Genomic DNA, 17,203 nt, shown 5'->3' with positions numbered 1-17,203 from the left:
CCAGAGAGTCGGGCATATTTTGTTCGCCCCAAGGAAACCTCTGGAAGGGTGTCGTCAGAAAACCATGCTGAACCTATGCAACTGGGTGTCATTCGTGGTCCAATCTCCCAAGCTGAAAGGGAAAAGAGGCGGCAGCAACAGCTCTGTTTGACTGCGGAAAAGCTGGTCATTTCCTGAAGGACTGTCCTGTGAAACCTTCACGAAAACCCCTGGGCGGTGTTAGTCAGGAGAAGAAGGAGCAAACTCCGGAAAACTTAAGTGCCCGACAAGCATAGATGTCAGCTTGTCGAGCGTGAAGAAGGTTTCGGCGACCTCACACTTTGTGATTCCAGTCATCCTATTCAGTCGGGATTGTCCTACAAAAAAATTCACGCTAAACGCTTACATTGATTGTGGGGCCATCGGCAACTATATGGATTTAAACCTGGCAAGCAGATTGGGCATTCCGTTAACTGATAAGTTGGAAGCAGAAAATGTTTCTGGAGTGGATGGTACTCCCCTTGTGTCAGGTCCAGTTACACAACGCACTAACGATATCATAATGCTCTGCCAGGGGAAACACAAGGAGGAGATTTCCTTTGACCTTATTCAGGCGCCACAATTCCAGATCATCCTAGGAATTCCCTGGCTAGAAAGACATAATCCTGTCATTGATTGGCGTGCAAGGACTGTGGTGTTTAGTTCAGAGTGTCAAGAAACTTGTGATGGGACAGAACATGTTAAGGAAAAGGAACTACCGCCGAACACTCCAGAAATCACATTGGGTCTCATCGGTTTGTTGCCCTATGAATATCAACGGTTCCAGGATGTTTTTCAGGAGGAGAAGCAAGCTGAAGTCCTGCCCCCTCATAGACCTTATGATTGCCAAATAGATTTGGTTCCAGGAGCCCAACTCCCGTGTCATCGAATCTATGCATTAACTGAAAAGGAAAACCTCCATTTGAGAACGTATCTGGACCAGTATTTAGCCAATGGATTTATTCGACCATCCAAGTCCCCAGCAGCATCGCCTTTGTTCTTCGTGCCAAAAAAGGAAGGGGACCTGAGAACCTGCATCGATTACAGGGCCCTAAATCAAATCACTATAAAGAACCGATACCCCTTGCCTCTAATTTCCACGTTGCTGGACCAGGTGAAAGGAGCTAGGATCTTCACCAAACTTGACCTTCGTGGGGCATATCATCTCGTTCGCATAAAACCTGGAGATGAATGGAAGACTGCCTTTCGCACACGTTATGGGCTCTTCGAATATCAGGTTATGCCTTTTGGATTATGTAATGCTCCAGCAGCGTTTCAGTCATTCATGAATGACATCTTTCGGGAGCTTCTGGATATCTGTGTTGTGATATATGTTGATGACATCCTGATTTTTTCTGCCGACCCACGGGAACATGTCAAACATGTAACTTCAGTTCTTCAAATCCTCAAGGAAAACTTCTTGTATGTAAAATTGGAGAAATGTCACTTTCATGTTCCAGAGGTAGAATTTTTGGGATTCATATTGTCATCGGAAGGGGTGAAAATGGACAACAGAAAGGTTGACGCAATTCTATCCTGGCCAGCTTCAACATCAGTTAAAGGAGTCCAAAGTTTTTTGGGGTTCGCTAACTTTTACCGACGATTTGTGTCTGATTTTTCTCAGCTGGTTCATCCTATCACGTCGTTGCTGCGAAAGAATAAGACCTTTGCTTGGACAAATGAGGCTGGTGAGGCCTTCCAGAAACTGAAAGAGAAATTCACTGCAGCCCCGGTCCTTCGACATCCTAAGTTGGATCTTCCCTTTGTGGTAGAGACCGATGCATCCAACGTCGCCATGGGCGCAGTCTTGTCACAGCGTGATCCTATCTCACACGAATTACATCCTGTGGCCTTTTGGTCAAAAAAGTTCTCAGCAGCGGAACTGAATTATACAGTCACCGATAAGGAATTGTTGGCGATAAAGTGTGCACTGAAGGAATGGAGACATTATCTGCTGGGGGCTAGACACACCGTTACTATTTTCACCGACCATCGGAATCTGCAGTACTTGCGTTCGGCAAAGGCACAATCTTCGCGACAGTTGAGATGGGCTCTTTTCTTTGCTGAGTACGATTTTATCACATTTCGGCCTGGTATCCGTAATGGAAAGGCCGACGCTCTGTCCCGAATTGGTAAAGGAGAAGAAGCTTACAGTGCCACAATTCCGGTGGAGATAATTCCAGTTGAAAAGGTGCTTGGAGTCATGGATGTTGCAGATTCTTTATTTGAAGAATTGAGGGTTGAAATCAAAGCCAATATCAGTGCAGCAGAGTTGCAAAAATGGGCATCTGAGAAGGAACATTGTTATGTGCAGGAAGAATTGCCCTTTTTTAAGGGGCGACTTTTCTTGCCAACTAAAAAGCTACGAGAGCAAGTGATTGAAGACTACCACAGTGCACTAATGGAAGGACATCCGGGAGTCACTAAAACCTTGGAAAGAGTCAAGAGATTGTATTGGTGGCCAACTTGGCGTAAGGATGTAATTCAATTCATCAAGACCTGTGGAGTTTGTGCTCAAAATAAATCGCAGAAAAAGAAACCTGCTGGTCTTCTCAAACCATTGGAGATTCCGCCTCTTCCTTGGCACACACTCTCCCTAGATTTTATTACAGACTTACCCAATAGTGAAGGATTTGACACCATCCTGGTGGTGGTGGATCTATTTTCCAAAATGGCACACTTTGTGGCATTGAAGGGATTGCCTACTGCGTCGGGTCTAGCCAAGGTATTTTTGGAAAACATGGTAAGGCTGCATGGCTTTCCTTCCATTGTGGTGTCTGATCGGGGAAGCCAATTTGTCTCTGAATTCTGGAAAAGATGTTGCAAGATGGTTCAGATGGAGATACGTTTGTCCACAAGTTATCACCCACAAACTGATGGACAAACGGAACGCACAAATCAAACGTTGGAACAGTACCTCAGGTGCATGCTTCACCAAACTGACGACTCTTGGCAAAAAATATTGTGGATTGCAGAATATGCCTACAATAATTCTGTACACTCCTCGACTGGATTAAGCCCATTCTTCACTGTGTATGGTAGACATCCACGAACCTCGGTTCATGATCCACCTGAATCTCTGGAAATGCCAGCTATAAAGACTCTGCATGACAATATAGTAACCGCTGTTCACCTAGCCAGAAAACAGTTCTACTTGGCGAAGACGGCTCAGAAGAAGTTCGCTGATCAAAAGCGAAGAGACTCCCCAGAATACAAGGTGGGAGACTCAGTGTGGCTGGCTACAAGGAATCTGAGGTTGAATGGATCCAGGAAATTTCTTCCTAGATTTTTGGGTCCTTTTACCATTGAGAAGGTCATCAACCCGGTGGCTACGAAATTGACACTCCCTAAACACATGAAAATTCATTCGGTATTCCATGTGTCCTTATTGCAAGCTGCAAGTCCAAATACTCAAATTCAGGGTCCACCGGCTCCTGTAATTGTGGAAGGTGACCAACCAGAGTACGAGGTTAAGGCTATCTTGGACTCTAAGATGGTTCGCAGAAAATTGTATTACCTGGTGGACTGGAAGGGTTATGGGCCGCAGGATAGAACCTGGGAACCCCTTGAAAACATTCACGCTCCCCGATTAATTAAATCCTTCCATTTGAATAATCCTAGCAAACCAAAGGGAGAAGGTTTCACCTTAGGAGGGGCCTTGGGGGGGAATACTGTCATGATCACGGCAAAGGTTCCTAAAATTGCTTCCAAAAAGAATTGGTCTTCAATCTACCATTCGTGGATGTTGGGAAAAGGCAACTCAGGGAAGTGTTAGGCATGGGTAGTACATCTTGACACTCAACAGGGCTGCCTGGGTTATGCTGGTAGCGTGCGCAGTGTAGGTCTAGTTGTTTTCTCTCTCCTCCTATTTAAGCCCCTCCCCTCGAGCATTCCCTGCTTCGCGTTCGGAAAGAATCCAGTCAACGCTTACCGCTGTCCAGCTTTAGGTCCTGTCACGTTTCAGCGCCACCAGCCACCCTTCCTTTTCTGTCATTTTTGTTCCCTCTGCTCCCGTTATTTGTTTCCCCGGAGTTCCCTGTAATTCCTACAATTCCAGTCACAGAATTTTCCACAGTAGGGTCTTGGAACTCTAGTCACGGAATTCTTCCCTGTCACTCAATTAGCCCCGTCACTTTCCAGACACAGAGCGGCTTCCATGGTTCAAGGGTTTCAGTCAGGATATTTCGCAAGTATCTTTTATTTCCCTGAAGTGTCATGGTTTTCCATGGTATTGTGAAGTTCTGTGTTACGTTGTAATATTTATCTAAACGCATGTTGCGCGCAATGTAATGGAGCCGATTTTACGCTTCATTAGTTATTGAGTTTTTCTTAGCTTTTGGTTTTAGTTGGTATGTGTTCTTCACACATTGTTTGCAACAAGCTTTTGCTATTTTCAAAGGCTTACATGCTCAGTGGTTGTGAGCGTTTTCCTGAGGCAAATTCGTTTCCTGTGGTAGTTTCACGAAAGCGTGTGTGTAGAAATTTTCCTCACATCAATGGTACTTCCAATTCAGCAATCTTTCCCAGCCCTATTCACCGGTGGGGGTCCCTTGGATTGACCACTAGTTTCAGCTACTTCAGTTTAGGCACAGTCGTCTAGGGTTCACACTCTTCCCAGTTCATTTGAATTTTGGTAATAACGTCCTTCCTTGTCACCATAGTTAGCGCCATTTCCCTTCTTCAGAACTAGCGCCCCTGCACCAATGCAGGATGGAGAGCTAACAACATAAATTCCCAAGGTAATGAGAAAAGCTGAAGAATGACATTAGTGTTTTGGATTAGTTTAACTTCATTGAAGCGCTAGTCAAAATTCTTAGAATTCTCTTGTGTTTGTTCTAGGAACCTTTTATGGTATGTTGAAGGGAGTTTTGGAAGCACACTAATTGAGAAAAGCTGTGTTACGTAGTTCCATCGTGAGTGTCCCCGCAGAGTCCAGGTAAGCGTTACACCAATCTCCATCACTCCCTTCCTGGGCAAGCTTCTGGAGAAACTGGCCATATCCCAGCTCAATCTCCACACTGAATCTGTAGGTTGTCTTCATGGCAATCAGTCTGGCTTCAGAGCTGCCAGAAGCACGGAAACTGCTCTCCTGAACATCCGTGAAGACCTGCTCACCAACCTTGACTCTAATACCACTTGCATTCTCATCTTGCTTGACCTCTCCTCTGCCTTTGACACTGTCAAACATGCCATCCTGCTCTACCGCCTGCGTGATAACCTGGGTATCACTGGTCAGGCTGTGGCGTGGCTGACTTCTTTCCTCTCCAACCGACCCTCCCTGGTCCAACTGGGGTCCTTCCTCTCCGACATCTTTTTCTCTACCTGTGGTGTCCCCCAGGGATCTAACCTCTCTCCCTGGCTGTTCAACCAATACCTGGCACTCCTTGCCCACCGCATCGCCGCTCTCTGTCCCAACTTTCAGTGCTATGCGGATGATACCCAGCTCATTTTCAGGCTACCCTCGGCATCCTCCTCTCCTTCCCTCATCTCTGACTGTCTGTCGCCCTCCAAGAGTGGTGTGCTGCCAACGACCTCTGCCTTAATGCCAGTAAAACTGAGATTCTACTCATCGGCACACCCACTCACTCCTTCCCTGCAGCTCTCTGGCCAGCCTCTCTTGGCTCTCTTCCTACTCCCACCTGCAAGGCTAAAAACCTTGGGGTCATCTTCGACTCTGCTCTCTCCTTCTCCCCTCACATCTCTGACGTCTCTAAGAGGTGACACTACCAGCTGCACCTCCTTAGAGGTATCTTCCTTTCCTCTCCTTCCTCCAGAAGCTCACTGTCTCCAGAGCCCTGGTTCTCTCTAAGCTGGACTATTGTAACAGCCTCTATCTAAATCTACCTGCCCCTAACCTCCGCCCTCTGCAACTTATCCAGAACAGGACTGCAAGACTTGTCCTTGGCCTCAAGCCCAGGGATCGTATCTCTCCAGGACTGAAATCCCTGCACTGGCTCCCAGTGGCTGCAAGGATTAAGTTCAAAACCCTCTGCATTGTACACAAGGACTTCTGGGGTCTGGGGCCGAAATACCTTCAACTCTCTCTTCCTAAATATCTTCCTTCTCGAGCTCTTCGCTCATCCGCCTCCAGCTTCCTCAGTGTCAGTCACTTCTCCAAGCAACGAGTTGGTGGAAGATTACTCTCTTCGGCTGGGACCTCTCTCTGGAACAGCCTTCCTGCCTCCTTGAAACTGGAGGAGAACCATCTCCGGTTCCGGAAGCACCTCAAAACCTTCCTCTTTACCTCTGCTTTCTCTCCCCCTCTCCCCTGCTGATTTTCTGACTGAAACTGCTCGGGTTACCTGGCCACCCTTTCTGATCTCTGGCCCAGGCCCTGTCAATTTGCCTACTTGCACTGCCTCCCTGGCAACCCCTGCACCTGGGGACCGTTCTGTATCCCTACAGTCCCCCTACTAGCACTTTTGTCTGCACTTCCTTGCACTTGCCACCAGCTGGCCGTTATTTATGTCTTATTTATTGCACTTTTTCTAATGTACTGCACTTTCCCCTCTCCCTTCCCCCAGGCACTTTTTCCTTTTTCCCCCTTCCCATGCACTTGCGCGATTTGAATGACACTTGGCCTAGTAGGATCGTTGTCTGTCCTCCCCTTGTTCCCCCCGCTTGCCTCGTCGTGCCTTGAAACACTTATGTATAGGCGCGTTATAAATGCCATATCATATCATATCATTGTGAGAGCCATCGCCTCCAATCCCGAGGCCGCTAAAGTTGCCTGCTCCTGTGCCACCTGAGAGGGTGCTTGGGGGGTCCGTGGGCCCCGGGTCATCCATTGCTCTCTCCCTCGGGCTCAGCTTCAGCGGGAGGTGCCGGTATTGTCGGTTGCGTCTCTAACAACGCTGGAGAGCGACTTTGGTATGGTCTTCCACCGGGTCGTCCACTGGGTGTACGATGTTCTGGCTGCGACAGGACATACGTTTCGAGCCACAACCATGCTTCCTTTGGGTTGTGAAAAAGGTGCACTTGGAGTTGTGCCGGAAAAGAAGATTGCATACTTAATGCCTAGTGACTATAGTTCTTTTTAACGGATTCAAAGGATTGGCAGGCTTTTTGAAATTCTTTGGTGTAGTCCGGGAAAAACCTGATTCGGTGGCCATTGTACATCATGGGGCCGGCGGCGCGTGCCATCTGTAGCAGGGCATCTCGATAGTTTAGCAGGCGCACCATTATGGTGCTGGGTGTGCCCCGGGGACGGGACGGCCCGTTGGCATCCTATGTGCTCTTTCTACCGAAAAGAATTTGGAAAGTTTATTGGGGGCAAAGAGTTTGGTCAGCCACTGCTCCAAGAAGAGCTCCATGTTGGGTCCCTCCTCTTTTTCCGGTACTCCGTGAATGCAGATATTGTTCCGTCTGGCTCTCCACTCGCTGTCTTCTGCCCGGTTCTCGAGTTGCGTGAGTTTCTGGGTAACCAACGCTAGTTGTTTTTCCATTTTCTTGATGGCGTCCTCTGAGTCTGATATGCGTTGCTCTGCTTCCCCAACTCTTGAGCTCATGTTCCTCATGTCCTGTCTAATGAAGGTCACCTCCGACGAGAGTCCACCATTTTCCCTTCCATAGAGGATCTGGATTCATTTATGGCCTTCATTATGTCACATAGCATAATTTGGGAGTCAGCTAGTCCCACTTCCATGTCCTCTGTTCCACTAGTGCTTGCCCCGGTTGTTTGAGAGGCCCCTACTGTGTACTGATCCATCTTGCTTTGGAGACCGGCCTTCTTTACCTTGTCTTTCCCCATTGTATTGTTGGTGGACCACAGCGCAGCGGGCTTCGGCTTGAGGTGTTATAGCAGTGGGGGCTGGGGTTTTATGCCAGTGGGATGCTTGGTCCATATAGCATTCACTTAGGCGCAGCACCTCTTCCTGCTCCTTGGTGCTGGGCATCCAGTGCATCGGAGCTGGGTTGCCTTGTTCTTGTCTCCCCGTCCCGTGTCTGATTCCTGGTTCATGCTCCGTTGCCGGGCTGGGGTTATTGAGAGGGCCTCTTCCTGTGGGACTCCTTATTGCCCTGCAGAATTTTGTAACTCACCGGTCGGGGGGATCCTCAGGACCATGTGTTGGGCTGCCTGCCCACCCATGCAGTGGCCGCCAGGCTTTAGGGTGTCCTTTGCTGGTGGTGAGTGTTTAGGCTGCGGAGAGTTTGTTCCCCTGGCCTTGCGGGTTTCAGGGTTTAAAGCCCCGCTGCACCGGACACTGGTCTGCTGCTGGGGGGGTTCTCTCCCCAAGTGTGCCGGAGTCTGATGCGAGCTCCCCCACCTTCAGTTCTGCAGCATGGGGCTGGAGGCACGGGTCCACCTTCGGCTCCTTGTTACGGGTCTCAGACCCCCATTGCAGGTAAGGGCTGCCCTGGTCCTGTGAATGCCTTTCTGCAAGTCACAGCAATGAGCGGGGGAGCTTTTGGTGTACCGCTGGGCTTTCTTGAGTGCCACCGTATACGGCAGTGGGGGAGTGCGGTCCCAATTCCCCTCCTCCTCACCTGATCACCACCGCGGGCTGTGCAGTCTCTCCAGCTTGGGGGATGGGTGGCAGTCCCGGGATCTCTGGTGTGTCTCACTGGGTCAGGTTCTGTGGGCGTGACAATCTGCACCTCTGTGCCCAGAAGGGGGGGTCCACCTCGATGCTTGTGGCCGGTTGGGGTGCGACAGAGGCTCCGACCTCAGTGCAGGTCAGCGCAGGAAAAGATGGCGCCCATCATCCCTCTAGACTTTAGAAGGTCTGTTGGAGAAGATCCCGGCTCCGATTTTGTTCGGGAGCGCAGCCGTCGCCAGTACGGTGCCTCCGCCATCCGGGTCTATCCTCTGTTAGTGCAGTCTTGGCAGGGAGTCTGGACAAAATTACAGGATATTTGCCGCGGCTCGGGAGCTATGGCCGCTCACGTCCTCATGGTTCCACTGTGCAACAGCTCCCCCTATGCACTTTATGATTGATGAATGTGTGTAACTCTTTGTTTTGTATAAGGTATGATGTACACCATAAACACATTAAAAAAATAGCTTGACTGTTCCTGCTTGACGCAGGTTAATTATACAAGATTTAGGTAGAGGGCTTCCAAAAATATGCCTATTAGCATCAGTATCTATGATCCAAGTTCATTTTGAAGTAGCCAAGGACTGGTTACTTATTCAGACATATCTTCATAAGAATACATTAAGTAATGTGGCACACTTCTCGTTTCATAAGAGATAGTGTTTGGCTCAGGGTAAATACACCAGAATCTCAGAGTATGCCTTGCGAGTGAGGAGTAATAAAGAGATATCTGGGGGGCGTGGCTAGGCAGGCCATGATTAAGATGGCTGCCTGAGTGTCTCCGGCATTGAGAGGGTGGAGAAACACATTACAGTCCTCTCCTAGCACCCCCAAGCATGTGGTAATTGCGGGTGGTTGCCCCTGAGCCCCTCGACTGCTGCTGAGTGAAGCTTGGAGTGCCGGGCATGTTGTGGCTCTGAGGATTGATCTTGATGGCGTGCACCCGACTTTGTGGGAAAAGGGCAGGCCTGGCCTGGACCCGGTTGTGAAGGGGCTCGAGAGCCGACTGAAGACCTGGTTCGGAGCTGCCCTTAGTGCACTCAGTGGTGTGGTGATCGCCTCCCCTAGAACCAGTGCTGCAGCAGAGCCATGGCTGAGGGCCGATCTGGAGGGCACTACACCAACCTCGAAAGGAAGTGTGTCCCCCGTTGCGGCTGATGCAGCAACGCTGAGTTGGGGGTGCTTGTTCACCGGTGCTGACACTGCGGAGGATAGAGCTCTGGGTGCAGGTCCCTGAGCCCACGATTCCTGAAGCGATGAGGTGCCTGTGGTGTGGCAGTGATCTGGGGGGCCTGTGGACCTACCAGTGGCTCCTCCTCACGCTGGCTCCTGGATGCAAACCTATATGGATTGTCATCTCCCATGGCAGTCTACAGAGGAATGTGCAGGCAGAGTAAAAGAATGACAGCTGTAAGAACGTGAATAAACATGCTCCATGGTTTTATGGGAAGGTGCCCACTGCTGCATTGTAATGCCTGGACTCACTGCTCCTGCATCATATTCCGAGGCATAAGCAGCATTTTGAACCTGCGCTGCCCAATATATTTGATGTGTCACAGATTCAGTGGGTTGTGGCATTGGGCTCCCCAGGCCCAGGTTTGATGGATGAGATTGAGACAGACATGATCCTGGCCCCACTGAGGCTGCGGCTGGAGCTAGCATCCCGAAATAGCTCAGACTATACATGGCTGTGTCCATGATACTAAGGTAAACAGTGGAAGGGGCACCTCCAAGCTCGCTAATCTCCCTATCTGAAGAGGATTCTACGCCCTGGCTGCAGCCTCACTCAGCATACTGTCACATGCTCCCTAGCTACTGATTTCCTGGCTGAGGGGGTGCCACTGTTCCCAGCATTCTCAATCTTTGTGGGGCGGCACCCTGGAAGTACGCCCTTGGTCCCTTGGTGGTGAAGGCATTACAGTATAGGTGGACCTGGCCAGCTGCTGCCTCTTAGGTATGACATGACTAAAACTCCCAAGAAGGGAAAGCAAGAGGACATTGCTACGATGCTGCAGCCCACAGACAAGAACAAACGCTTAGAGGTGGTAATGGCTCAGGTGCATGGGTTCGACCCTCTCCTGGCTATGCTTACACAGATGTCTACTAAGTCTGACCTGCAGGAGCTGGTAGCTAAAATACGTAAAGAGATCCACAATAGCACAGAGGAACTCTCCCACAAAATCCTAGCGTTGGACAAAAGAGTCTCAGAGACTGAGCAGAGGGTGTCTGAGGTGGAGGACACCCTTTCTGAGCAGTCCTATGAAGTGGGTGAGTTCTCCAATCGACTTGATGCCATGGAGGCCCGCTGTGAGGCCCTGAAGGACAAGCAGTAGGATGGGAGAATCGCTCCCGCAGAAATAACATCCCGATCCGGGGTATTTCATCGACGGTGCGAGATGAAGACCTACCCAACTTTGTGGCTGACCTCTTTCATTCCATTCTTGAACTGCCTCAAGATCATGAGGTTGCACTTGACAGGACTCACTGGGCCAGATCTGGTGCTGCCCTGACCCAGGACAGGTCTGCTGATGTACTGTCCCGTGTTCACTTGTTTAAACCCAAGGAATGCATAATGACTGTGGCGAGACCCTTGCAGTCCATCGCGTTTCACAACATGTCCCTCTCCCTGTATCAGGATTTGGTGTCAAAGACTTTGGTAAAGCAAAAGGCATTGCGCCCATTGACTGAGTGGCTGCGGGCAAGATAAATGCCCTATAGGTGGGGCTTGCCCACTGCTCTCCATTTCACTCATCAAGGGAGGTACGATCACTGAAGGAAGTGGACAATCTGCAGAATCTGGGGGTGGGGGCGTATCCTGAGGGAGCACAGGAAACAAGTCAGGGTGCTGCTCTGGTCTCCTCGCAGAAATGACGCAAGGTGGACAGGGGGAAGCAGGTGAAGGGTTTTCCCAGAAAGAATTGAACAACCTGGGGTTTTGCGTGTTAGCTTGCCTGTTGGGGTGATACCTCTTCTGAAGCTGTGTTTGATGGTGTGTTTTCCGGGTTTGAGAGGTGGCGATCTGGGGTGGAGAGTTTGTTTTATTGGCAGGGGCTGTGCTGGGAGGGGGTGTCACTTGGAGTTATGGTTCCTCTCTGCCCTCCAAGTCGGGTTCCCGACTGAGTTTCCAGATGTCTGGAAGTCACTCATGTTTGAGCATGGTTTGTGGTTGGGGTAAGGGGGATGCGGGGTTAGTTCATTAATGTTTACTGTTGGGGGGACAATTAGTTTATGAAACTAGTATGCTGGGAGTGCATGCTGCGAGGATGGGGGAGTACACCTTGATTTGCGGGGGAATTTTGGCTAATGTAGCAATTGATACTGAGGGGGAAGGCCTACTATTATTGGGCATGTGGAATGTATAGGGTTTGAATTCCCCATTGAAAAGGAAGTCTGTGTTAGGCAAGCTGAAGGATATGTCCCACTCCATTGTGTTCCTTCAGGAGACTCACCTGCTTTTACAGGATGAGAAGTGCATGAAAAACAGGGCATTCCCGAGTCTGTTTTTTGCCTCTGAAGAGGAGAAAAATGGGACAAGGGTGCATTCTGGTGGGTTAGCAGGTCCCAATCTCAAAAGTTAAGGTCCTATGGAACTCGGAGGGGCGCTGTGTTTGTGTTAAAGGTTTGTTGCGGGATTGGATGTTCACGTTGGTGTTTCCTATATGTCCATAATGTTGGTCAAGACATATTCTTAGAAAACTTCCTAATCAAGGTGCTCCCTTTCGCTGAGGGGCAAGTCATGTTAGGCAGGGATTTCAATCTGGTGCCCAAACCCCTGTTGGACAAGACTCTCCCTCCCACCAAGTTAGACTTTAAACAGTCATTGGCTTTTGGCCTATTCCTCCTTGAACTGGGGTTGTTTGACACATGGAGGCTGGCTCACGGATAGGATAGGGACTTCTCTTTCTACTCACATGTTCACAGGGGCTTCTCAAGATTGGATCTCATTTTTACTCCTAGTGCATAGTATCCGTGCATCCGAGAGGTGGAAATAGGTATAAGCACCATGTCTGATCATGCCCCTGTGTCAATGTCCCTGGCAGTGCTTGATAGACGCCCATGAAAGCTATATGAACCGGCACTTAGAGACCCTGAGGTGAATGGAGAATGGGGGAGGTCATCTCCAATTACTTCAGGGAAAATAAAAACTCGGGCCCCTCAAGGGACGTTGTGTGGGACGCCATGAAGGCTGTATTTAGGGGGGAATTCAGTAAAACAGCAGCATACACTAGAGAGAGCTGGTTAGGGTGGGATTAGAGGTTGAGGTTACTCGGGATGGAAAAGAGCACAAGAGGTTGGGATCCCGTGAGGCACTATGCAAACTTAGGATGGCACGAAAGAAATTGGAAGCGCACCTTGCTGACAGAACAGCTCAGATAATTCTGAGAACCAAGCAGTATTATTACGCTAATGGGAATCGTGCCAATCGCCTTCTGGTGGCCAAGCTACTGTGCGGGAACGAGGGGCCAATGGGTCCCTCTCTACCGTCACTTCTCAGTACAAAACTTGCACCAAGTGCCTCTAGTGGTGGGTACGCCCCTTGCCCTTATGCGTTACTAACTTTTAGTAATATTTGCGTAGATGGGAACACCAAGCAGGACACAGGGCATCCATTTTCTGTACCCCCTTTCGACTCCATCTTGGTAAATAGGCCTCACTGCGATAGTACAAAATGCATCTCTCCCCTTTTACCTGCCGCCACAGCTCGGATCACATGACCCACACCCTCGTCCCCACACCAACTGGAAAACTCTGCGGCTCCATTCTCACGCTGAGGCCGGAGCTGCTTGCAACAAATAATGAATGTAACACATCCCTTTTCCTGTGAGATCACTGTCCTGCATGTGAACCAACATGAGCCAAGCACAGAGCTCGTCCATCTCCACAAAAGTGTCCTTGCCCTCTTACCCTCGCCAGTTTAAACTTATTGCCTTTCTAACCCTGGGTCCTTACAAGGCATCCCTTTCATGTGCCAGACTGCCAACCTAGCTATGAAGCCCACCCAACAAACCCCCCAGCTAACATTAGACCCCGGTGCAGTATATCGTGCCCAGTACTAACAAATGCCACATACCTGAGATTCTTGTGAGACTAACCCTATAGTTCAATGACAGAATCATAGTGGTCAAGGCCCTTAAACCTGTGACCTGTGTAACCCAAATGTGTAGATGGTGTAAGCTCTTGAGTGATTTGTATAACGACATGATACACTACTGAGGGTCTTTTGATCAACTGTTATTTAGTGCATGCATTATTCAGAATATATTTTCTTAGCTTAGATAGTGACCACCGTGTTTCACAGTGACCTGACCTTCACCCATCCGGAGCACAAATGTCTGACGTCAATCCTCCCGCCAACCAAGCAACCAACCTGGAGGAAGAGATGATGCCCACACCTAAGTCCCCACCACGACTGACCAATCTTGGTCCAACGTAGCATCATATGTTAAAAATGTAGATGTACTATATAAATGTGTTGTAACTTTGATGTGGTCAGAGCGCTCTCAGAGATCTAGATAAACCTTCCTTGGAACTCCCGCAGCCTGCGCTTTTGTGCCTTATTCCCTGTCCAGAGAATGTCTGTCTTATTCATTTTTACACGTGTTAGTCAGGGTGGGCACAAACACTACGCAGGGTCCAAAACCGGAACCCTGTTTTAGACTTACGTTATGTTTAAGGGGCGTTGTAGCGGTGGCCGGGGGGGTTTGGTACAGATAAAGTGGTGATTTTTTAGGCCCATTTTAAATCAATATTCAACGAAAAGCATTCTCTTGTGGAGGCCTAGGCCCAGTATCTGGATGGTGTGCAGCTGTCCAATCTATCTGGTGAGGAACAAGAATCTCTAGAGGCACTTATCGTGCCATGAGAAGTGGAGTGGGCAATTAAAACCCTGAAGAATAAGGCCCAGGGTCCCGACAGGTACACGGCTCCCTTTTATAAGAAATTTCGCAAACTCCTGGTTCCCCCCTGGTAGATTCCTTTAATTACCGTATGTCCTCTGGTAAGGTAGCTCCTTCAATGGGGGTCTCTACAACTGCCCTGATTCTCAAGTCGGGCAAAGACCCGCTACTTTGTGACTCGTATCGCCCCATTGCCCTCACTAATATGGACTTGAAGCTTTTCTCCAAAATGTTGGCCCGTCAGATGATGGAGGTCCTTCCCAGACTCATAGACAGTGATCAGATGGGTTTCATTGTGGGCCGGAGTGCCCACAATACTGTGTGCCAAGTTCTGAGCCTATTCGAAGTGGGGAAACGTTTGTGCATAGATTTTGGAATCATTGTGCTGGATGCTCATAAGGCCTTTAACAGAGTGTACAACATCAGTCTACATACCGTAGGGTTGAGCACTGTAGTCCAGACTTTCAATTACCAGGGGTACAAGACAGGGCTGCCCGTTTTCTCTGTAGTTTTTTGCCTTATGTATGGAACCCCTTGCTAGACGAATTAGAGCCAATGGGGCAATAGAGCCTCTGGGTTGGAGAGACGGAATATAAGGTGTCTCTTTACGCAGATGATGTCTTGCTCACTCTGAGTAATCCACATTCTTCTCTAGCCGAGGTGCTGCAGGAGTTGGGTGGTTTTGGACGGTCTCTTGGTTCAAGGGGAACTATTACATATTGCATGGGTTGGATTTTTCTTTGAGGCCCTGCGATAGGAGTGTGATTGAGACACTTGCCCCAATAAAATGGGCATGGGATCCTATCCCCTATCTGGGGGTGTGTATCCCTAAGGGGATATCTGAGGTCTTTCGGCTAATTTTCCATCACTGTTCCAGGAACTGGCTGAAGACTTACTCGGGTGGGGGATATCTTGGTTTGGTCGGATCGCAGTGGTCTGAATGAATCTGATCCAGCATCTACTTTACCTGTGCTCAGCGTTGCCGATGATGATCCCCTAATCGCATCTCCACACACTTCAAGGGAAGATCTTCAAATGTATCTGGGGGAACAAGCGCACCAGGATATCTAAGAAGGTGCTGTTGAGGCCACTGGGTGTGGGTGGTATGGGGGTCCCCAATGTTTTCCGCTATATCTAGCCATGCAGCTTTCTCATGTTTTTACTTGGGGTGAGCACAGTTTGCAACCAGAATGGAAACTATTTAAGGAAGCCCAGTTGGTGGTCAGCTTGACTCAGCTGCCTTATATGGAGAACAGATAACAGGGCAGGTGTGTGGATTCTTTCTGCTAGCAGCCACCAAATGCACAACTATATTATATGGGGAGGGATCTCCACAAATGATATGATATGGCATTTGTAACATGCCTATACACAAGTGTTTCAAGATGCCACGAGGCAAAGAAGGGGGAACAAAGGGAGCAAAGAGACAACAATCTTACTAGGCCAAGTGACATTGAGATTGCGCAAGTGCAGGGGATGGGGGAGGGGAAAAGTGCCAGGGGAAAGGGGAGATGCAGTGCTGTACATGGGATCAAAACAATAACAAGAAGTGCTGCCAGCAGGTGGCAGGTGCAAGGGTAAGTGCAGACAGCAGGTGTCCAAAAGTGCCAGTACGGGGACTGTAGGGTTACAGATGCAGACCCAAGTGTAAGGGTTGCCGGGAGGCATTGCGGGTGTGCAACTGGGCAGGCAGGGACCTGGGCCCAAAACCAGAGGGTAGCCAGGTGACCAGTGCAGTATCAGACAGGAAATCAGCAGGGGAGAGGAAGAGAGAAGGCAGAAGCAAAGAGAAAGGCCTTGAGGTGCTTCCTGAACCGGAGATGGTTCTCCTAAAGTTTCAGAGAGGCAGGGAGGCTGTTCCAGAGGGAGGCCCCAGCTGAAGAAAGAGATCTACAACCAACTTATTGCTTGGAGAAGTGACTGACCCTGAGGGAGTTGGAGGTGGAGGAGCAAAGAGCTTTAGTAGGAAGGTATTTACGAAGAGAGAGTTGGAGGTATTGAGGACACAGGCCACAGAAGGCCTTCTGGACAATGCAGAGGGTCATGAACTTAATTCTTGCAGCCACTTGGAGCCAATGCAGAGATTTCAGTGCTGGAGAGATACGATCCCTGGGCTTGAGGCCAAGGGCAAGTCTTGCAGTTCTGTTCTGGATGAGTTGCAGAGGGCGGAGAGTAGAATCAGACCAATTTAGAAAGAGGCTGTTGCATTAGTCCAGCCTAGAGAGAACCAGAACTCTAGAGACAGTGAGCTTCTGGGGGAAGGATAGGAAAGGAAGAATACCTCTGAAGAGGTGCAGTTGGTAGTTTGACTTCTCAGAGACGTCAGAGATGTGAGGAGAAAAGGAGAGTGTGGAGTCGAAGATGACACTGAGGTTCTTAGCCTCACAGGTGGGAGCAGAAAGAGGGCCAAGGGAGGCCGGCCAGAGAGTGACAGGAAAGGAGGATGCAGGTGTGCCGATGAGGAGAATCTCTGTCTTACTGGCATAAAGGCAGAGATCGTTGGCAGCACACCACTTCTGGATAGCGAACAGACAATCAGAGATGAGAGAAGGAAAAGAGGTGGCAGAGGGGAGCACGAAAATTAGCTGAATGTCATCCGCATAGCATTGAAAGTTGGAGCAGAGAGCGGCAATGTGGTGGGCGAGAGGTGCCATGTATTGTTTGAACAGCCAGGGATAGAGGAAAGACCCCGAAGGAACACCACAGGTAGAGAGTCCGATAGAGGAAAGGAAGGACCCAAGTTGGACCTGG

The sequence above is a fragment of the Ambystoma mexicanum genome, chromosome 10 (genome assembly GCF_040938575.1).
Source record: "Ambystoma mexicanum isolate Mex_15411 chromosome 10, UKY_AmexF1_1, whole genome shotgun sequence".
In the NCBI taxonomy this organism is placed as follows: Eukaryota; Metazoa; Chordata; class Amphibia; order Caudata; family Ambystomatidae; genus Ambystoma; species Ambystoma mexicanum.
The sequence above is the reverse complement of the archived record's forward strand: the minus strand, read 5'-3'. Positions refer to the sequence as shown.